Below are 17,353 nucleotides of genomic sequence, written 5' to 3' on the forward strand. Positions count from 1 at the left end.
TACATGGTGAAGGGTTTGTACGAGACAGGGATGTGCATTGTTGAGTGTGTGTGTGTATTTGTGTGTGTGTGTGTGGGTATTACAGGAATCCCGGAGCCTGTGTAGTAATATAATCTTTTCAGGTCAATCCAAATATGATTAGTTTGTGAGGAAAAACACACACACATACATGCATCAAGGGCAGTTAGGTAGGTTACGGTGGCTAGGTTTAGAATCTAAAACAGGAAGTGATGTCTCTTTTAGACCAAGCTGCTAAACTCACACAGGAAATTAATAATCTATTTGTTTAAACAGAAATCAGTTTTTCTGCATACTGTCACAGAGTTTCTTAGCTTCTTGGAACTTAATAAAAATGTATTAAAAATTAGCTGCTTTATTTCTTATTAATGAAAAAGTGGAATTAAATGGCAGACAGAGATTTGTCTTCTGTCAGATGACATACAAAATATTTTTTCTTAGTTAGATTTTGCATTTTTATATGGTCTTTATATTTGCCTTTCAAATTCTGTCACCACATCAAAAGTCATGATCATAAATTTCTTATAAAATTTTGATATTGTTTGCGATTTTACATTGAGTTAATTTTTTTATTGTAGCTAACAGGTCAAATTCCTACTACCTTAACTTCTTAATGTCCGTAATAATCGGGTCAGACTGAGGCTCAAAGGGGAGAGCTTAAAGAAACAAAGAAACAAGTTAAGCATATCAATGAAGACAAAGTCAAAAAAGGAAACTTTACACACTCATATTATGGTGTGTAATATCAGGAATAACAAAAAATTTGCTTCAGTGAAAGCAAAGAAGAAATCTTTTGTTTTGGGCCATTAGAGACGAAACAAAACCCGAGCTGTCAGGGTTACAGTACGGGACCATATAAGGATTTTGTTAATCAGAGTGTTTTGAGGGTCTTGCAGTTGCAGCTTGACCTAAAAAGTGACAACAAGGATGGGGGTGGGTGGGTTTGGATTTGTCTTACAGTAGGGGGCGTGAGAGAAGGCTCTCCAGAGCTGGCGTGGTTGCGGGATCGATTCCCACTGCCTGGAAAATACCAGCCAGCACGCTGTGTTCTTTCAACTCGCTATAACACACACAACCACACACACACACAGTAAACAGGCTCATAAATGCTCAAATGTATGTGCATACATGCATGCACATGCAGGTAGCTGCAGGGAGGTATCTGAGGCTAATAAAGCCTTCAAAAAAATCGAAGGTGTGCAATCTACACATCAACACAGCGGTGTGTGTTAAACTCTATGTGCAACTCACAGGCCCCTGCGCTGTGTGTTGCGTTCGGTCTCTTCTGGCGCCTCTGCGTCGGCGGTGGAGAGCAGGACAACATGGCGCCCATACACACACACTGACCGCAGGCCGATGAATAACTGCATCCTGAGTGCGCAGACCTCCAGGCTGCAGGGTGGACAGGCCTTTCAAAACACACATGCAGATGTTTTGTTGTCATTTATACTGTAATAACACTCCATACAGAAATCAGTCGCACTGACAGATTCTCTGGAGTGACTGCGTCTGAACTCTCTTTTAAATGAGATGTACCTTCTGTAAACGGCCATGAGAAGTGCACAGATCACTCTTAATATGAGGAATTACTAGAACAGCATCAGGCTCATACCTTCATGGTCGTATCGATGTAGGGGTCCTCAATCCTGGCTGCTAGAGCTGCACACCGTACTGTGAAACACTGTAATGCACTCCTATCAGGCACACACAGAAATGTACTTATAACCCAAAAGCAAAGTTAAAAACAAGGATTTAATATCACACTAACTTTTCTTAATATTTGACTTTAACTGTAGTAATATAGAAGTAAGCCTTATACAGTATATTATTTACAATTATTTAAAACCTAATTTTAAATTAAAATAGTACAAAGAAAATGTAGTTTTCTTTGTAGTTTCCAGCGTTTCAGTGAGCATTAACTGCTTCATGACTCCTTCAGGGCTGCAGACATACTTTGTTATGACGTGCAGCAGGTGGTCTGTTAGCACCGCCTCCAGGACCTTCTCTGGATACTGATATGCTGAGAGAAGCTCAACTCCACCCTTCAGACTGTACAGGTAGCCTGTGGTGGGGAGGGAGAAGAAGCAGAACACACATGCTGGTTCATCCAGAGACAATGACTGGTTACCTGCGGAAAGAGAAATGCCAGAGAGAAACAGTCCTTCAGAAACAAACAGTGTTCAGGCAAATAAACACACAAGAACAAACATTTATTTTTTAAATATGAGAAACTGAAATGTGAAGACACTACAGAAATACTGCAGAGATATCTTCATAGTAATAAGTCATTTTAACTTTGAAGGAAAAGGTCTAATACAATTTCTAGCATCATGTAATAAGCATCTACACTAATGTGGTACTCACTGATGAACAGCGGGGTAGAGCTGCAGGGAGTGAAGCTGCGTTTCATCCACGCTGCATCCTTGGAAGAACTCTGGAGAAAAGCGCCTGCAGAACAGGAGGGGAGAGGACACAGTTTAGATAAACCTCAACTGGGTCAAAAAATCCATAAGGAACAACTTCGAAAGTACAGACACACCTGAAAAGGACGTAGGACAGCTCGTATCGTCCTCCGTCTTCCAGCCCGGTATTTTCAATGCTGACAGGGATGCCGCCATCTTTGGCTCGATCACCGAGTAACTCCTGGTGTCTTGGAACAAGCAGAAAGTCACCCTGGTCTTCCAGATAATCTGCTGCAAACACAGATTGCATACGATTCTCTGAGCTGGTACCCCATGTGGGATAAAAATCTCTTCCTGCTTCTCTCTTACGTCACGAAGACAGAAAATAAAAGCACGTATATTTTTAAATCTGTATGTTAAAAACCAAAATTAATGCTCATGAAATTTTTAGTAGTCTCTAATTTTTAACTTTAATCAGACCTCAGGCAGCTTCAATAATGGAGTTATACTCATGAAGGTTTCTCTACTCATCCCTTTCTATGAAAAATGAAAAGAAAATAAGAAAGAAAAATAGCAGTAATGCACGCACACGCACGCACGCTCGCATGCACACACGCACACACACTAAGCATTAAAGATGTCCAAAAAAAAAGTCACTTTTGTTACCAGTTTTTTTTTTGTGTCTACTGGGTCTTCCAGAGTTTGGGATTCAGAGGTCACATCCAGTTTTAGTACCAAGACTTCCAGCTCTGCTTGCACAGCCACATAGCTGTCACACAGCGCCACCTAGGGGGTAAAAATGTAGGCAAAAAAAATAAAAATTGGAATGTGCATGAGTTTGAAATTGCTCAGAACTCAAGAGAATTTGTTCTCTTGCCTGTAATGTGTTCACACACGCTACCCATTTATAGTTTTCAGTTGGTGAGAGGTGTTTTTGTTATTTGGAGGATTTCAGTAAAGAAGCAAAAGAAACAAAGCTTGTGTTACCAGCTAAAATGTTAGCTGGTTAACACAATGTAGAAATACCGCTTATAGTTTAAATATACGCTATCCTAAATATTAAATATGGATCATAATTATTGGCAGGTATGTCCAGAACATCTAAAGTAATTATACTGTCGTATGCAGTTATGACTGACTATATCCTATACTTTAGGGATAATGAACAGGCAGTTTGACACAGCAAATAAACAGCTTAACTATGAAGAAAATATAAAAAAAGAAGAGAAAACTAAACAGAAAAGAAAGGTACCTGCTTAGGTGTGATTTTTGAAGGTACAGGATCACAGAGCGTTCAAAATCCAGGATGGAAAGATTCTGGTTTGAACCTGAAGACCGACCTGTGAGTAGAAAACAGGTCGATTTAAACTGGAGCGGAAAACCACAGAAGAGAATCACGGGTCAAAAAGTATATTTATTGTGTACTGTGTGTTGGCTGTGTTTGTCAGTAAGATGTATCTAATTACAAGTAACATTTCATCATATCCTCCATAGTGTAATGATTTACACAAGTTCCCCAGTTTTATTTTGTGAGGAGACACAAAATAAAACTTGGGTTTTGTGTCAGGAAGGGCATCCAGCAGAAGACTCCGCCAAATCACACATGCAGAGATTTCCACTGTGGTGACCCCTTGTGAATAAGGTTGTAGCAGAAAGCAGCCTTTTAGTCTTGATTCACATCTAATGGAAACTATATCTATATGAGGGCTCATTTAACACACTGGAGTCATAAGACATCCTTCTCAGATCCAATTTGCTGATATTTCTGATACAGAATGTGGTTTTGCCTGAAGATGTGCTCATAGATTCATAAATGTGTGTTATTTAGTTACCTTGACTCTGACTGCAGTTCTGTTGAGTGCTCGGCCTGATGCTCTGGAGGATCTGATTCTCCTGTTTTCCCCCAATAAACAAACATTATTCCACTGCAACATACTGTGTAGCTTATCAGTAAGTCTGCTCATTTTGATTGGAGTAGTTAAGTCAGCATTTGAGGTTTTGAGGTCTTAAAATAACTTGCTGCCACTTCAACAAAAGCTTTTAAAAAGGTACATATTTTAAATTCCTGTATTAGAAAAATACTTTTAAACTCTTCCAAAAAGAACTAAAGCTATCAAGAGAATGTGTTGCCTTTGTGTCCAAAGAATGGGACTGGGCCATAGTTAATATAATAATCTGTACCACAAGATGGTGTAGTGAATAGATGTAGCATCAATTCTGCCCCAAGTCTGACATGAGAAGAAGAGCAAATCCCAGTGGAGATGCTTAAGAAGCACTGATGTTAATGTGGAAGGTAATAAGTGGGGCAGCAAACAATGGCTGAAGTACCTTGAAAGTGACCCTTATTACCATTAGCTCCAACTCCCAGAAAAAACTACACTGGTTTGCAAAGAAAAGAAACAGACTGATAAGATAAAACCTATCCTGGCTGTCAGGGGGCATGAAGCGGGCTACACCCCAAACAGGGTGCCAATCCAATCAATACAGGGCTTAACTGTAGGAGGTAACTGGAGCATCTTAAAAAAAAGGCAACAAAAACTACCTTACTCAAGGATGCCTGAACATAATAAATGTCACAAAATCTCTGCTTTCGTTATAATCCCGCACAGCATTCTTAAAAAAGAATTTTTTTGTTTTTTTTTAAAGACATTATTTAATTGTATGTTTAAATGCGGATAAACTACATAATCAACAAAGGAGCTCAACTTGGATTAAGAGTTGAGTTCTTACCAGGTTGAGCCGGTTCTGTGTCTTCAACGTAAAGAGAACCAGAGTGTTCTCACAGCCAACCAGAAGGTCTCCTGTTACTGGGCAGCAAGCCACAGCAATGGGACGCTCTGACAGAGGGATTTCAATGATCTCCATCTGCACTCCACCCCACGCAGATGCTCCGCCCAGCAAGTGGCCCAACAAACGAACCCCGACACGGGCCTTCTCCTCTGCCTGAGCAGAGAGCAAGAAACGATCCATTAAAACACAATACAAGAATATGATTATTTTACAGTAGATAATAGACGAACGACAAAATAGTAATAAGCACCACGGTGACAGCTGCAGCTGCTTATTTCTTCTCAGCATAATTCATATTTATGCCCTTTAATACCATTTGCTTTGGTACTACTGCTCTAACATAGGCAAGCTGATTAAGTGTGCTCTTGAGCTGAAGTTGAAGGTGTTTGTATACTATATTATATATTGTGCTATGAAGATACTAGGACGTAGAGTTCAACTTGTGACAGCCAGCCAGCTAAACAGGTCTGAGAACAACACCAGCCTATAAGTTACATTAAATATATATATTCAAAGTCTGTCTTTTTGAAATAATGCAGAGTGGCAATCTCTGCTGCTTTATACAGATAAATTGTTCTCTAGATTTTTTTGTTATGCTCCCAAGTTTCATCACATTAAAAGTATAATGATTTATGTAAAGATCAAATATTTATCCCAGAACGCAGCAAAATGAAAGCAGAACAGATGTGCTATGTTTCACAGCAATGTGATGTGTATGAGAGAGCTACTGCTACAGTCTCACTAGGTAAAACAGTGCTTGGAGACTGAGACTGCAGCACATTGCAACAGTCTGAACTTGCGATCTACAGTTGCATCAAAACCAGAGATCAGGTCTGCAACTCCTTGCAGTCTGCATCCATCTTCAAAGCAACTTTGGCGCATCAAGACAGCATTAAAATAGCAATAAGACAAAATCAGTCTGCTATCAGTTTGTGACTGAATGGGGTCAAGCTGGCGATTCCATGCAATCGGTTTGTGATAATATGGCGATTAAGTGTGAAATCAGTAACAATCACAACTCTGCCGTTGTATGTTGTTGTCTGCGTACACAGAAATTCACATCAACTACTTACATACAGAACCTCATATATCAGAAACAGAAATTGCTCCACAAATAGTGACGTAGTTGCTGATTTAACTGCAGAGCTACACAGACACCTTGCTTTTATATAGGAACAGAACCAGAATACAGCCAGTTGTCAACGAGTTGTGTTGCATCCACTATTACAAAGAGTTGGACTGCAACTGCTTGGAGACAGGTTGCCTCCCACCAGACCACCAGTGCAAACTGTAATCAAAAGTGGTTGCCCAGAGGTTAAAGGCGGTCCACGTTCAACCTCTGAGCAGCCACTTTGCAAGTAGTTGCAGTAACAATCAGTCCCCAACTGTGAAAAAAATCAGTGCAGTCATTTGCAGCTACTTTTTTCTAGTTATAAGGATATTGCCGTCTTATTTTTACTCTAGTGTGACTGAGCCACAAGCTCATTATTGTGTACCTGGTAGCGCCAGTTGGTGTAGGCTCTCAGGTAGGTGGCGTTGTTCTTTTCCTCAATAGTCACCAGGTAGTCTCCTGGATGTGAAGGAGCACAGAAGCAGCAGCAATCACACTGTCATCACTTGAAGCTATTTTGCTCACATATGAGAGGTAGAAAGCAAATAAGTGAATATGAGTAGTACCCACTGTCAAGGAAGACAGGAAAAGTCTTTACCTATCTTGCTATACTGGATGCTCCTCACGGTGCCCATGGTGGAAAAGCGGCAGATGAAGGGGCAGCCCTCCACCTCCAGATTGTACGCCTCCACCTGGAATTATTTAAGCACAACACAGTCTACAAGATATTCCATGTCCAAAAAGCTAACTACTTAAAGATGATGCAAGCTTTCATTATCAAAACTGTATCTTTTCTAATTATTAAACTCTGGGTTAAAGCTGGAGTGGGCAGCACACTTTTGGTATCACTTGACGGAACATCAATAATAACTTTCGAGCATGATGTAATTCAATTAGTCTGGGAGGAAATTTGACTCAGCACTGCCTCTGGCTCTGTTTTCAGGCTTTAGAGAAGCTAGCTCATAACGGGAGATTTTTACCAATCTGAGGAGAGTGGGGTTCAAGTCCCAGATGAATCAACCGTGGATTTTAACAGGAATGTTACCTGTGCATATCCGGTGGGAGGGGCTTAAAACAAAGCTGACTATTTTACTTTGTTTGGCCTCAGAACCACCATAGTAATTTCTGACATAATGTGTGTGCAGATAATAGGGAAAGATTTTGAATAAATAACTTTTTTTAAATGGTCAGAAACTGATGTAAACATAAGCATATGTCAAGGCAACCTTGCATCCTCCAGTTGCCACAACAAACAGAGCTCCACCTCCACAGCAAGTCAGTCCAGGTTCCCTCTCCACCTGAGCCACAGACAGGGAAAGCAGTGAAGACAACAGAAAAACTGTAAATGCTGGCGTAGATAATAAAACACGGCTGACAGGGGATCAGCATCAGTCAGGATCCACCTACCTGTACAATCTGCTGAGAGGAGAAAGGATGGCAGTTGTAGACGTGCACCATGTTTGGTCCTTCTTTTGGAGAGAGGCTTCGGTACAAGGTGGAAATTTTAAAAACAGCAGTTAATATTTCTCAGAGGCTTCATCCATCCATGACTGCTACTTCATCTCAGACCAGAGTTTAAACACTTCCTGCTAGGGTTGGCTCATTTATTGATGAGGATTGATGTCATCTGAGTTTTTTTTTTTAAATACTTCATACATTAGGGTAATTTGCATGCTTCACGTGTGTTATTAATGTGAAATGCAAATTTCGAGATTAAGTCTCATGCAGTTTGTGCCTTTTTACACATGAAGCAGCATCTCTCACACACACATGAATTTCACATCAAAGGTGACTCCTCGATCATATCTCTGTTACTTCAGTGTGAACAGCTTTCCGATGGACTATTTCTCTGGTAGAGATTTGTTGGCATTTACTGGGAAAAGTTGGTCTTTTACAGATCTGCAGGTCTGCATAACAGTTCAACCTGTTAGGAACTAAAAACACTTTCTCCAAACTTTCTTTAGTTTAAAAGTTTAACAGCAGTCAGGCAAAGCGAAAGTATCACGATTAAATCTCAGAGAACTACAACAGCAACATGGCTGTAACAAAGGTTAAAAACAAAAGACAAAAAAACCCACCAACAACCACTAAATTCAACGCTGGTTCTCTAGCAGTCCATGTTGGCCTGAAGCAGGGCTGTGGTCGTTTCTCTAATCGATATCACATGCCGCAATCTTGTGAGCAGCAGCACTCCTGATTGTTTTACTTCACATCACATGAATTCCTCGACTGTCTATTTTCGTTCTTCTTACCGCTTTTCAGTCTTTACATAAAATACGCGGCAGACTTCTTCCTTTGTGAAGTCGCTTTTCTTGGTGCTTCTCCTCTCTTCCTACTTGAGATTCGCTGCTGCAGTTTATTGATTTCAAGCTACGAAAAAGGAAGTGAAACGTCAACCACAACAATCCAGCGCCCGCCCTCTCTTGATTTTGATTGGCTTCGTAACCCGCCTGTATTGCATTCTATGATTTTTATTGGCTGTCATAAAGTAAAGGGCTGGTTCTGATTTTCAGTTATCTCTTTGTTCAAAATATTTGTTTACATTACCATTCTGCAGATATTCAGTATTATATAAAGATATACTGTAAGCTATGTCATATCATTGTACTGCAGTTTGTCTCCTTAATGGAAGCGTTCAAATAAATAATATGTAACCCAGAAATGCAGCATACAGTATGAGTCTTGGGAGAGAAATCTTACTCAATAAAAGTACATAAGTAACAGTAACAAAATGTAGCTAAATTATTCAAGTAAAATAACAGATTAAAGGTCTGTTATCATATATGGTATTATTATTAACACTAAAAACATTATTGTGTAAACAGCATGTTAGTATTCTGTATTAGTATTAGTATTAGTAATCTGAATTAGTAATTTTTTTGTAATCAGGCAGATAAAATCAGTTTTATTATGTGGTTTTAGGAGAAAAGAACAGGCTATTTATAGTTGAACAAGTTTAAGATTCTTAGGGAATCATCAATCAATGTACAACTGATGAAAATAAAACAAAAGAAAATGTTTCACAGCTCTGCACTCTCCATCTGCCCTCTGCTCTGTGGATGTGCAGATAACCTACAGAGACACCAGATACTGTGAATCAGTGATTGATTAGCTCTGTGAAAAAGTGATTCATTATCCCCTTATCTAACAGGAGAGTTCCAAATATTTCAGGAGTCTTTTGGCACCCTTTTGACTTGTAATACACCCATTTCCAGCAAATATTTGTTTAATTTTAATGTTGTGATTAGTTTGATATAAACTTGATGAAGCTAGAGTACTGACTCACTGCTCACTGCTTCACTGAAATGTTTTAGTTGGGCATATATCCAAGGACAGTGGAAATGGGTTTTCATAGTTCACATCAACCAGTCATATGGTAGCTCTGCACTGGTCCCCTCTCTCCTCTGCCTACTCTTGAGAACTTCTTGTGGCACATTATCAACTATTTCCTCAAATTACATCAAATAATTCCTATGTTTAAAATCCTGCATAAGACTTAAAAAAAAAATTTCCTCAATTTGACAAACAAGTGAACAAGAGGCAGTGTTTCCCAGATAAAATACAAAACATACAATGCAGGTTATTACCATATGTCAATAATATTTCTATAGCCATGTAAATATTTGTGTCTTTTAAAGCTTAATATTAGTGGAGTACAGCCAGTACTACTTTGGTAGAAACAAATTCAGTTGGTGGCCTTCCATCTCCCTCCATAAGGTGGCATCGTCCTCTTTTAAGTAGGACATGACATTGATGAGGACAGTGCAAAGACTTGATGATCAAGAGGGTTTTCTGCTGATCAGTTTAAGCATTTGTTGGTGTCTTGATGAATAACTTTGTTTTTTGGGAAATCATTTTCAGTTTGACCTGATTTGCTGTATTTTGTAATTGAAATGTCAGTCAATTAAAATTAATTTTAAAAAGTTAAGTTTTAAAAACTTTTTTTTTTTTTTAATTATTGTTATAGAACTTTTGCAGGTGAGTCTTGGTGTTGAAAAAAGAATCCATGCATAGTTCAGAAACAAAGAGTGGTCTGAAGCTGCCTGTCAGCCCGGATTGGCCTTCACTGAAACGGGAAATGCAAGTATTCAAGGTGCATATATTTCAAGTTCACACAGACATATATCCTAAAACAAACAAACAAACAAACAACACAAAAAAAAACAATGCGCAAGGAGTCTCCTAAAAACAAACAACCAAAAACTCAGTATGGCAAGTTTCGTCCTGTGAGGAGGGAAGCATTTTATTTTGAAAGGAAGACGGTCTCGTGAAAATAGCCGTGGGGAATCCCGCAGCTGTTTGGGGCGAAATTGCGACTGTATTGAAGAGTTCAAGGGCTTTCCATCCTTTAGAAGAGGTGGAAAACTATATTTAATTAAGGATATTTTAATTAACTAAAAATGAAGTCTTCATTGTGAACAAGCTGACTGATAACTTTAAAGAGTAGGCTAGTGTCCAGGTTTAAACTAATTGAAAGGCACAAGAGCCTTTCCGGAATGTCAATTTTCTATTCATAACGATTTTGTTTGTATTAAAAAGTTTATGCAACCTTACTAAACCTGAAAAAAATTCCTATTGACCAAATATATGGTCAATAGCAGTACCACCTGCGAATAATTGAATAATGAAGCCTGCGCCATGATGTTGGTAATTAAATTTTACTTACAGTACACTCGAAAACTAATAGAACTAATTAGCCTCGTGTGACCCATTTAGTATTTTAATCGTCGTTTTATTTATACTAAGATAAAAAAAAAAAAAAGACGGGACAGAGAAAGCCTCTAGTCATCACAGCGGGAAACATGCAGACGCAGCATTTGCGCTTCTTTAATTTCTGATAAAGCTGAAAACCCCGCAAGTCCTGCTCATACACCCTCCAAAGATGTTGCTGCCAGAGGGCTTTTCCAGCAATTAGCGCCACCTTCATTTGCATTCGCTCCGCCTGATCCTGCCACAGCATCACAAGGTAACTTTAAAATAGCCACCAAAGCACCACTTTGCATTTCATTGAATTGGGGCTGGAGTAAAATAATGCAAAGATACTATAGTTTGATTTCCGTGCGTGAAGGTGGCACCTCTCTCTCGTTCTCGCTCTCTCTTCCGTGCTGACAGGTACTCCGGGGTTGTGGCTTTTCGCTGACTTTAGCAGAGGTGTGGGCAGTAACTCAAATGGATGGTGCCATCCGCCTGCTAAAACTACACCGTCCCAAAACGAGAGTGTAATCACCGCTAGAGTGGAAGTCTCCTTCAGTCAGCTCTGCATTACATCCTCAGCAAGTGTGCAGGCTGCATGCAGCAGCCCGTCTGTGTCGCTCTGTAGCTCTCACAAGGTAAGACTGGTGTACGTCTTATGTGGTGGACACTTTTACCTGTTTATTTGTTATGGTAAAAAAAAATTGCAGTTAAGCTCTGCAGCAGCTTAACGCATTTAAATCCCTTCTAGTCGCTGTAGTTACTGTGCACCTTTGAACTACTAGGAGTTAGAATATGTGTGCCTGGAGGGCAAAGAGACAGAAACAATATCAGGGCAGTTGAAAGTGAAGCAGAAGTGTTTTGCACTGACTTATTAAACTTTGCTTTGAAAAAAACAAAATTTTACTGAAACTAAACCATTAAATAAGAGTGATTGCATGTCGCATTCAAGTTGCACAACATAAAAGCTTCCTCACAAATATCTCTGAAACATGGGATTCTTTTATAACACGCTGAGGAAATTTTTTGCTGCATTTAACAAGAAGTATTAAACTGCAGAACTGCTAAATTCCACACAAGTAATAACTAGCTGTAAATTCTGCTGTGCATATCTGCAGTGATGTTTTATAGGCTAGAAAATTGTAAGGCAGAAATATGTTCGCTCATGGCTCATGAAAGTATTCTAGAGCTTCAACCAGGGGTGTAAATTAAACCCAAGGCACCCACCTTTAAGCATGAAATAACTCTTTGTGATATTAATTTAAGTCGCTGGCATGTCAGTTATTGTCAGTCAAGCAGTTTAAGTATTTTCTTTCAAGGAAGAAGTACAGTAGGTGAACCTTGACTGGAAATTGTATGCTTTCATGGGCTTAAATTACACATCCAAAGTATTTTCCTCTTTCCCTCAGGGCTTGTTAAAGGAAAAACAAAAATGCTTGTATTTAAATACCCTAATAACTCAGGGAAAATTATCATTCCCAGAAAATACTGTGATCAGTTTGGGAGCAGAGAAGGAAAACTTTAAATGAGATGCAACCTCCCGGAGGCAAAAATCCAGACCAAATGAAAACTGATGTTGTGGTGCAGTGTGATAATGACTCCTCTTTTTGGAGCAGAGGCATGGTGAAAGTCTTCTAGCATTTCATACAAATAAGATGTTTGGTGTTGTGTGGCTACTTAGCTGCAGGCCCGACCTTGCTTGATACATGTGAGAGAGAGAGAGATAACTTAAAGTTGTCAATTTCACATACCTCTCTGGCAGTGGTTTAGTGTCAGCACACACACACACATGTTCATAAAGTCCAGGCAGCTACGGCGCAGATTTAACTCTTTAAGTTTCTTTGAGATGAAACTGTGGAGCAAATGGATAGAAATGCATAAATGATGGCAGGGAGGACAGCTGGAGATAATAAGGATGTGCTAACACGTATAAATAAGAGGGGAAGGCTAGAAAGAGAGGCTTTTTAAGAAGGACTAGAAGAAAATAAATTATGTGAATGAAAATTAGTTTTGAGAATGAGAGGACACGCAATGGGAAATGCTTTTAACTAGTCCTAATACATCTGCTTCCTCCTACTATGGTAACAACTTACGTGAGTCTGACCTGCTCCTCACTGACGTCTCCTCATCTGTTATATTTCATCTGCTTCTGTAGTTACTGTAACCTACAGGTAAACACTCTCTGAAGACGGTCTCAGACATGTTCTCGAGGCAAGCGCCAAACCACAGGGAGAAAATGATATTCCACCTCACATATTTATTTTCACACCTCAGAAGAGGTCAGGGAGCCTTTTCACTAACTATAATGCTACCGTAATTTTAGCGCACAGATCAAGTGTCAGAGAACACAGGCAAACCCAGTAAATTGGTGTTTATGGCATTCACATTATAGAAGTTTGGTTTTTATGCTTTGTTTTTGATGTGCTGCAGACATTCACGTCTGGAAAGCCCTGCAAACCCCAAGTACTGCAAATGTGCCCTGCATTACTCTGCATGACTGCAGAGCAATGCAGGGCACAATTTTTTTTTTTTCTGCCAAAACAACTTGAAGCAGCTGAGATCTGCAACGAAAGGATGCATGTGTGGGGCGTAATGTGAAATGGGGATCAGTTCCGTTACATACTGGGATCTGCTGTCTGTGATAAAGTCCAGTTGCCAATAACTGCATGTTTTGAGTTTACAATAAATACTGAAAGATAGGAGCTGCCTGGGTTCAGCTGTTTGTCTTCCAGTACCACATTACCATACACAAGGGTAGGGTTTTAATAAGCAGTAAATCATGTTAAGCCATAAACATTTTTCCAACTTTTTTTCTCAACTTTTTACATTTTTCCAACTAATAACATAGTTGGATAAAGAGCATGAGCTGAAACTGGTGTGGTGCTCTGACTTTGGATGTATTTCAGCAGACAAATGGGAAGAAATCTTACCTGCCACCTGGAATGTCAGCCTTTTGTTCTATGTGAGGGAAAGTGTTATCTCCTCCCTGCATGGTGCCCTTCATTTAAAATAATCAAACACTTTGCTGTCATGCTGAGTAACAGGAGCTGGAATTGCCTTGGTGGTGATGCTGATGTTATTTTTGCAGCTTAATTCAATTGGTTGGATTGTGTCAGTCTAATGTGATTGCCAAAATGGATGCCCTTGGACTATAAAAGGCAGCCAATACAGGCTTTAGAGAGTGGCTGGGGAAAAGGGAAATTGCCCTCTAATGCTGTCTTGGCTGCTCTGGCCTTCGAATTTGTTTTTGCCATAGTTACTTTGATATTCGGCAAGTATCTATCAAATAGCCTGGCCTGTTTAGAGCATACAGTGAGTGGGTCTATTTATATTCTATAATAAAAATGGATGCTGTGACGGCACCCCAGAGAAATGTGGTCATGGGAAACAGCTGAGGTCAAACCAACAGGAAGAGGAGAGGAGAGGAAGAAGAACTCTCAAGGGATAGAGTGTAGTTTTCTTGATGGTGAACTTCACTGGTTCTACTGGGAGTACCAGTATAATTCCTTAGTTTTTGTACTCATGAGTGCTGGCCTCTTCTGTGCTTTCATGTTCTGGCAGCACTATTGGGAATATGTAAGCATATCCCTTCAATTGTATATTAAAAAAAGACAAATGATTAAACTCTTCTCTTTGGTCAGTTTTTGGCATCTCCACTGGAACTGTCTTATGAGAGCAAGCAATGTTTGTTTCTAACTCAGTAAAGGAAGTCTGAGATTCTCAAAGGACATGAAATAAATGCATTTTTTTTTCCCCTAGCAAGTAATATCCAACTCCTTCAAACCTCTACCACAGTCTTCAGATTGGCTCCTAGAGTTTGTTTGTCCATCTGGAAAGGCTCTGTTATCTTTCAAGAGTCTTCCAGCAGCCACGTGGAACCCTGTAAAATCTTTATGAGATAAACCGCTCACAATATTAGGGAAAAGCCTCAACTTTAAAATGATATACAGCTGTTCAATAGTCTGTGCTACTCAGTTGTTACGTGAACCATCTGGCTGAAAGATGCAGTGAAAACATCTTGACATCAATAGTTGAAGACAGAGAGGGTGTGGCCAACACTGGTTTCACAGGCATCCTTATACAGTGCAAACCTCAGTTCACCTCAGTCATTAAATATCCAAGACTGGATGGCACATTTTTATAGTAATCATGTTACTTCAACCTTTCTCCATCTGTGGCATCCCTTTACAACAAGTAATAGTGAAATGGACAGTTTGGCACAGTCAAGCTCTGGATGTCTGCTTCACATAAGGCATGCTGGAAAACTAGAGTGAACTTTAGTACAAATCCAAAAACTTTATGTTCATAAAGCAGTTTTAGAAGACAGCTCAACAGGTTTTAAACCTAATTTATCATAAACTGGGCCAGTCATGTATGGCCAAAGTGTAATAAAGTGTGTGAGTCAGAATATGTGGTTCTTTATGGTTTTACTGTGTAAAAATGTGGTGTACAAGTAATCGTTATTTTTGCTCATTACTCATTTTTTTGTTAAACCTTCCTAAATGGCAGTTTCAGCTTGAAACCAAAAACATTACATTAACTGCACATCATGCCAAAACAGCGCGACAGTGGCCAGTATTGGTGGCTTTCAGGGGAATATTGATGACTGTCTACCTTTTTAACATTTCTCATATCAGCAATCGCACAGATGATTTTAATGTACAGTAAATAAGCTATAAAACTGAAGCTCTGCCATTTAGATAATTGTTTGTTCTGTGCAGAAGCTATTGGGTTGCTTACTGTTTGTGATAAAAGTCGATCTCCTTTACTGATTCTAATCATCATTAGTAGTTTGTTGCATTGTGTGCTACTAGTCGCACTCATAAAAATGACTTGGCGAAATGTTTAGGAAAATAATAGAGCTTGATGGATGAACTCGGCAATAATATATGAAGATTAGTTATATTAGTGTGCATATTTGCAGCATCAATATAATACCACAATGCAATTGGACAATAAAGCAAATGACTCTACAATTTTTTGTGTGTGGGAGAGAGATAGAATAGGTGAGCATGACATAAAATGCTTTTACTGTAAGGCACACAAGTAAAAGCCATACATACATTTTATATCAAATCAAGGCAATATTGGATAGAGTTTTATTGACAATATAGATTTTTTTTTATATATGATGTTTGCAGAAATTATTATTAATTTTGCTGAACTATCTAAAAACAGTCCTAATCAGTAATATTCCTTTATTGTAGTATTGTATTTTTTCCCCCCTTATCTCCATCATAAGATAGTATATTTCAAAAATGTTGTTAGAAAAGTTACAGAATTAATAAATATATATATATTGACTCAGCTTTGTTGCTCATTAGGCTGCATGTTGTTTAGAGTGAAGGTGAGGGAAATGTGTGGAACTGAATGCTAAATGGATGATTCCTTTTTTCTGTTTTAGTATAAGAATCTACATTAAGTGAAGGAGCAAAGAGTGCTTATGCCTACTGTATACAGTATGTACAGTACATACCATATATACACTCGTGAGTAGGATACTGAGGTTATTTAGTCTCCTGAATGACCTCCATTAGGCTCAACTGGAAACGGTGTTAGACACTGAATGGCGTCCATGTACTGTATGACTGACTCCACTTCTTTAATCTACATGATGGCAAACATAGGTTAGATTAATATGAGTGATGGATCCTGGAGAGTGGTTGATCTCGGCTGGGTCTGACAGCCGTTGGGGGCATCACTGATAACATGCACATCCTCGTAACTTCACTTAATGTGATTGGTTGGGGTGTGGGGTGTGTCTTTGCTTGCCAAGGTGTTACCTGTTCTGTCTTTATCAGTGACATGTCACTTCACACACAGAAAAAAACACACGCACATGCATGAAACACAATGACAGTACAGCCCCCACCAACATGAAACAATATAAAGGTTGAAAATGGTAATGATATGCAGCACAGATAGCAATTACTTTTTCATCAGTTGAAAATGTTTCCTATTGATCCAGCTCATGATAATTTCTACGTGCTTTAGATCCACCTTTCAGTTTCCATATCAGATCTATTCCTGAAGCTTATGGAGTGGAAGACAGCCAGGATTTCAGAAGAATTTCAATGATCTCTAATACAAATGTTTAAAATCTTCAGTTCTTGTATTTGGGCAGATAATGTTCTGTTATTCAAAGCGAAGCTGTAAAAATGGACGTGTACTACATTTTTACTAAAATGAAAATGCCCTGGAACAGGGTGTGGTGTTTATCAGTTAAAATCAGATCTGAAGTGAAGCACGGAGTTCAAACTTCACTACTCATCTCCTTGAGGTTCCATCCAAACAGTGAGCATGGTGGTTGCAGCACCATGCTGTGGGTTTGTTTTTTAGC

General features: G+C 39.2%; 1 pseudogene; it reads right to left on the reverse strand.

Annotated features, from left to right (window-relative positions):
- Positions 1–976: 976 nt before the first annotated feature.
- On the reverse strand, positions 977–8,690 carry LOC115775504 (Hermansky-Pudlak syndrome 3 protein-like; annotated as a pseudogene).
- Between the last annotated feature and the right edge of the window lie 8,663 nt (positions 8,691–17,353).

This window comes from Archocentrus centrarchus, unplaced genomic scaffold, assembly GCF_007364275.1.
Source record: "Archocentrus centrarchus isolate MPI-CPG fArcCen1 unplaced genomic scaffold, fArcCen1 scaffold_168_ctg1, whole genome shotgun sequence".
In the NCBI taxonomy this organism is placed as follows: domain Eukaryota; kingdom Metazoa; phylum Chordata; class Actinopteri; order Cichliformes; family Cichlidae; genus Archocentrus; species Archocentrus centrarchus.